The sequence below is a fragment of the Octopus sinensis genome, linkage group LG13 (assembly GCF_006345805.1).
Source record: "Octopus sinensis linkage group LG13, ASM634580v1, whole genome shotgun sequence".
Classification (NCBI taxonomy): domain Eukaryota; kingdom Metazoa; phylum Mollusca; class Cephalopoda; order Octopoda; family Octopodidae; genus Octopus; species Octopus sinensis.
This window is the reverse complement of record NC_043009.1, coordinates 11486682-11493268: the sequence shown is the minus strand read 5'-3', so window position 1 is coordinate 11493268 and position 6587 is coordinate 11486682.

Below are 6587 nucleotides of genomic sequence, written 5' to 3'. Positions count from 1 at the left end.
CCTGAGTATAAGGATGTTGTGTAAAGGAAGAAAGGCCTTCATGTATAATTGTATTCATATGTAAGTGTTTAGTTCTGATATGAATATTTTTGACTTATACATTTGCATAGAACTATCATTTTATGAATACATATACATAAAGACAAGATGCATATATAGATAGATAAGTATATGTGTGTATGTGTGTGTGTGTGTCTATATCAATAGATAGATAGCTCGAACGATCGATCGATAGATAGATACACAGACAAATATATAGACAGAGAGACAGAAAGACAGAGAAAACAGAGGGAAAGAGAGATGTACGTATATGTATGAATGAAGCTTCTGCGTCTATACGGTGTGTGTATCATACACAGTTACTCAAAGAACCTATTGACCGAATATAACCGTTAAGTGAAAACAATATAACGACTTGACATATCTTGCCACATCGTATTAATATTTATTCCGTCGCTAACACCAGTTTTATAGTTTATTTTACTCACCTACTACTGGGGTTGTAAACATACTGTGTGTGTGTGTGCGTGTTTGTGTGTCTGTGTATGTATTTGTGTCCGTGGTGTGCCTGTATGTGGTCTGTGTGTGTTTGTCTCCGTTTTCTGTAATTCTCTTATGTCAGATTGTATAAAGATCTAACACAACACTCGTAAGTAAAGTAATATTAAACTTACCTAATCGACTGCTCACACTGAAGTCGTTATTAACCAACATCAAAAAGCTGTCGGGTATGATTTAGAAATCAGAAGTGAAGAAATACGAACATTACCTGGTTAACCACAGAAAATAAGCTTGTGGACTGTGATTTCTGGGCCGCAGAAGAAACGCAGAAGAAATGCCCCACAATTTGAAGCAACCATTATGCAACCATTTAACAATGTGTGATATAATATGAGGAATCGTTTAAAACATCAAGCCACTTGTCTTTTGCTTGTTTCAATTATCGGACTGTGGTCACGCTGGAGCACAAGCTTGAAGAATTTTTAGGCGAATGAATTGATGCCAGTACTTTTCTATATGAAGCCTGGTTCTTATACTATCGATTTCTATTTCCGAACAGCTAGGTTCCGTGGTTGTAAACACACCAACGCCGGTTGTCAAACAGTGGTGGGGAACGAACACAAACACACACACACGCACACACATACACACACGCACACACACACACACGCACACGCACACACACACACACACACACACACAGAGGTTCAGTCCCACAGTGTGACACTTAGGCAAATGTCTTCTACTATAGCTTCGAGCAGACCAAAGCCTTGTAAGTGGATTTGGTGGACGGAAACTGAAAGAAACTGCAAGCGGAAGCTAGAGGAACATAATCAATAACCACACTCAAAATAAAATATATACATATATGTATATATAGTTCCTCTAGTTTCCGCTTGCATCACCTCCATTCAGATTATTAAGCGGTATATATATATATATATATATATATATATATATATATATATATATATCACCGTGACCGACCAGACTATCAGATGTTGCTACACATCGCTGGTCACAATGCGCTTCGCGTTATTTTAGCCTTCAAATTACGCCACCAACAGAAGAAAGAGTGAGAGAAAGTTGTGACGAAAGAGTACAACAGGGATAGCCCCCACCTGCCGGAGCCTCGTGGAGCTTTAGGTGTTTTCACTCAATAAACACTCACAACGCCCGGTCTGGGAATCGAAACCGCGATCCTACAACCGCGAGTCTGCTGCCATAACCACTGGGCCATTGCGCCTACACACACACCTATATATATATTTGTGTGGGTATGTGTGTGTGTGTGTGTGTGTGTGTATTTTTGTGTCTGGAGAGAGTCATTCTCTTTTAGTGCCTTATTATTTAACACACACACCGGTTTAGTTTCCACTCATTTACTTATTTATTTTTTCTAAAATTTTCGTTGTGTCTTGCAACCTTTTTAATAGTCGTTGAACACCTCTAGTAACAATATTGCTAGGTACTGTAACAACAAAAATAACAACCACAACGAGGATAACACCCTACACTCTCTCTCTTCTATAACCCCAACAACAAATCTTATGACATGACAAGGATCTACCCCACAGACTTACCTATCAGCAAAAGGGTATGTATCCTACCCCAGATTGACAGTGAAACAGAAGCAAAGATCTCCTTAGCTAGAAACTCCGACACATCTTAGAACGGTACAACAAAACCACTAAAAAACATAATGAGGAGAAGACCCACCAACTCAGTTCGTCTTTTGCCAAAGGTCTAAAGAAACTGAAACAACGAATTAGGAAAAGGGAATTAGTGCCCCTCCCTACGGACAAGTCTGACAGGCTGTCAATAGAGAGAACCTACAGAACTATGTCCAGACCATGCAACAACACATCAGTAGAACGAGAGAAGTTGCACCAAAAGAGCAGGAAAGAGTGGAAAAACTCCTCAGTGCACATATGGGAATGTGGTGCAACATACTCCAACCCAGGAAATGGATTGCACACAATTTCCCAGCATTCAACAATGATGTTCCTACACTATACAGGTTACGTAAAGACCATGAACCTACACTAACCCAGTTATAGGGTCCCCAACCCGACCAGTTTGCGGAGCGAATATCTCCAGCAATTATAGACTATCCTACTTCCTCTCACAGGTATCATGATCCCTCATTGAAATATCCCCAGATGTCTGTGTGAGCACAGAGGATCTCCTCAGTAGAATCAGTATTTGCGACCACTCCAACAACCTCACAGGTTGTGTAGTGGGTAGCATGGATGTAATTTCACTCTACCCATCTATGGACATAGATTTTGCTGTGGGGGAATGCATTGAGATTATCTGTGAGTGTGAAGTAGAGTTCCGTGAAGTCAACACAAGTGAATCTAGGCCACCTCTTTAAACTAAGCTATGACAGAAACTATCTAGACAACTATAACCTTAATAGATTCTGCCCCACCATGTCACAGAGAGGAAGACCTCCCAGCATCACCTCAGCAGTGAAGAAAAGCACTGGAATGGCTAAAATTGATACTGTACTTTGGTTAGAGACTATGAACAACAGAGTGTAGCTCCTCCACTCCTATTACATGAAAATAACTTCAAAATATGTTGTTCCCAAGAATTCAGCTTTGTCACACCTCACAAAAATTAACATACTAATAGTAGGCTATGCAAACCCTATGAACCAAAGAAACATGTACATGCAGCACATGTAATTCTTTGGACATGATCAGAAAGATACGGTTCGGTTATACAGGAGTGCTAAAAAGAAGTTAGATAACATAATACGTAATGAAATCAGTGGTATTTTCCCTAGATATAGAAATAAAAACTGGAATCGAATACAAAGAGTTTGTGACAAAGCACAAGACCGACAAACATCAAGGAGCGATGGAGAACTAGCCAGAAGATTTAGGAAAGCTCTGAAGGACGCCGAACTCAACATTCAGAACGTTGAAAAGCTGGGGAGCTCCATCAGATCACAACTATGTAGGACGTAGCAATTTGAGAATAACAATGCATGGTAACTGCATTGTATGTAGGATTAGCCCTGGCATTAACTGTAGAACTAGAAATTTAGTCTATAGCATAAGATGCATAGGAGGTACTTGTAAAGACATGAACACGACATACATAGGAGAGACATCTAGGAGCATTGCGGAGACTAAAGGAAAATTTTAGACAATATAACAAAAAACAGTGCCCCATACGCTAATAATAGGGCCACTGGAAGGATCCTTATATATATATATCTAATATATCTTATTTTAAAAACCAAGGGAAATAACCCATTCACCCCTGGAAGGGATCCTTATATATAGCCAAGGGAAATAACCCGTTCATTTTCCTAAATTATTTGGTAAAAATGAAATTGAGTATGCTTATTTCTTAGAGTTATTTTCTCAATTTATCCTGTACAGTCCTTAAACAAGTAAATAGTATTTTTCTAAACAATAGATCCACTTATTTCGGTTAGTGACTTATTGAAGAATATACCAACACTAGCGCCCCTGAGAGTAATATTCTCTGGGAACGCACAAAAACCCTTTTCAGAGTTATTTGCTTTGTATTTTTATTATCTTATATCCGATTAGCCTGTTATTACGTAACATGTTTAACGATTTTGGTATATATAGCTTATTAGTATGTCCTCCTATGTTCTATATACTGTAGGGACGCATTAAAGCTCTTTTCGTGGCTACTTTATTTGAATTCTTACTATCGGGTAACAAATTTCATGTTATTACATAACTGACTTCACAAATTAGGTATTCATAACTTATTGGAAATTCCTGAAAGTAAGATCCTGTGCAAGACAGTTCGGTATTCTCTGTAAATGCACAAAACTCTTTTAAGGGCAACATACTTTGTATTGTTGTGTTTGGATTATGAAAACGGAACCAATGGATTAGCTCCGATTTCCCGGGAACTACCGGGTACGCCTGCTAGTATGTATAGATGTAAGTACGTACGTACGTACGTATGTATGTGTGTATGTATGTATGTATGTGTGTATGTAGAGATATATATAAATCACCACTGCTAAAGTCAATGTGTGAGAGGGGGTTCGTTAGGGTCATAATGTGCAGGAGGGAACGAAGTAAGATAGATGGGATGAAAGGCGTCGTAAATATACAGAAATAGAAGAGACAAATGAAACTTCTGTCCTCTGTGCTATTGTTAGTAATGTGTTGGTGACACAATCATTGCCAGCTAATCTAACTGCTTGGGACGGAGCCGTGTTTTTATGTTTATCAACCACAATGATGTCTTATACACGAGAACAGTATTTCCATAGCGATCTTCTTCAAATTTTGTGGAAGATAAACAAATGAAGAGAGACAAAGTGTCTCTTCATTATACAAAAAGGAATTCAATTCTCATCACCAACAATCTCTATTCCTCATTGACAGTGTCCATCTCTCTCTTCTTCTCTCTCTCTATCTGTCTACATATATATTATATATATATATATATATAATATATATATATATATATATATATATATATATATATATTATACATATACAATATATGTATATATACATACATACACACACATATATATATATCTTCATAGAAAAAATATAGAAATTGTCTGCTCACACAGGAACTAAACACTTAGATGTACATAATACACACATACATACATATATATAATATTATATATATAATATATATATATATATATATATAATATATATATATACATATATATATATATATATATTATATTATATTATATTATATATATAAATACATATATATATATTATATATATAATTTATATATATATATATACACATATAATATAATATTATATTATATTATATTATATATATAAATATATATATATACAGATGCATACACAGACTTGCAGACATAAATAAGGAGGTTTGAATATAATAAAGAGTAAACTCTACTTTTGATTTTGAACACTTCTCCAACATACACATTTACTTTTTTATTTTATTATTTAATATGTATAAATAATGATTAATAATTTGTTTCATATGAGAAAAGTAGTAGAAATGGCATTGACAATACAATGCCGATGCAAATATTTTTTGATTAATAATTACATTTCTTTAGATTCCGATTTAAATGAAGTCTGCTCTGACATTGTCTTCTATTGGTCATTTTAAAAAATAAAATAAATGAAAAATGTATTAGGGTCCGATATATTCTACTATACTTTACCTTTGAAATTTGTGTTCTTTGGCCAATGTGAGATATCCATATTTTATTTATTTGCCATTATATTTTGCTGTTGGACGTTTCAATTACTCTTTACTCATTCTCATCGTTTTCGAATTTCATTGTAATAACAAATATTGATGAAAATATTTGGATATGAGAGAAGCATAGTGGAATCATAAACAGGACATTTTGAACAAGTTTTACAGGCGTTGTATAATATACAATAAGAAAGTATAATATAAAAAATTAGAAAAGTTTGAAAACTAATACTAAATTCACATATTTATTATTACACACAACAAATACATACACGTAAAGACACACAAACACACACCCTCACACACACGCTCACACACACATATACACAAACACTGGAACGCACAAAAAAGACTGAAACATACTCAGATAACAGTAGAGAGAAATGCACATATTAACCGATAAATAAAATCAACAAAATGATAAATGTAGTAATAAAATAAAAACAAAATTAATAAAAAAAATCTAGATTAAAATAATGAAGTAAACTTGAAAATATTTGTTTGCTGTTCCGTGAAAATCCTTCAGTGAAGAATATTGCAGATTTCTATGGAAACAACTCGAACATAAAGTGAAATGCATTCATTTTTCTGTTTTATTATTTATTTAAAAGAAAACATGATTTTCAAATCATTACTGTAAGTTTCTTAATATAAATATTTGGGCATATCAGTACAAGCACACGCAATCACACGTACAATATATTCAAACATCTGCAAAATCCTCATATACATACATATATAGATACATACATTCTTTCTTTATATTATATAATAATATATATATTATATATATATATATATATATTATATATATAATATATATATATGTATTATTATATATGTGTGTATATATACGTGTGTGTTTATATA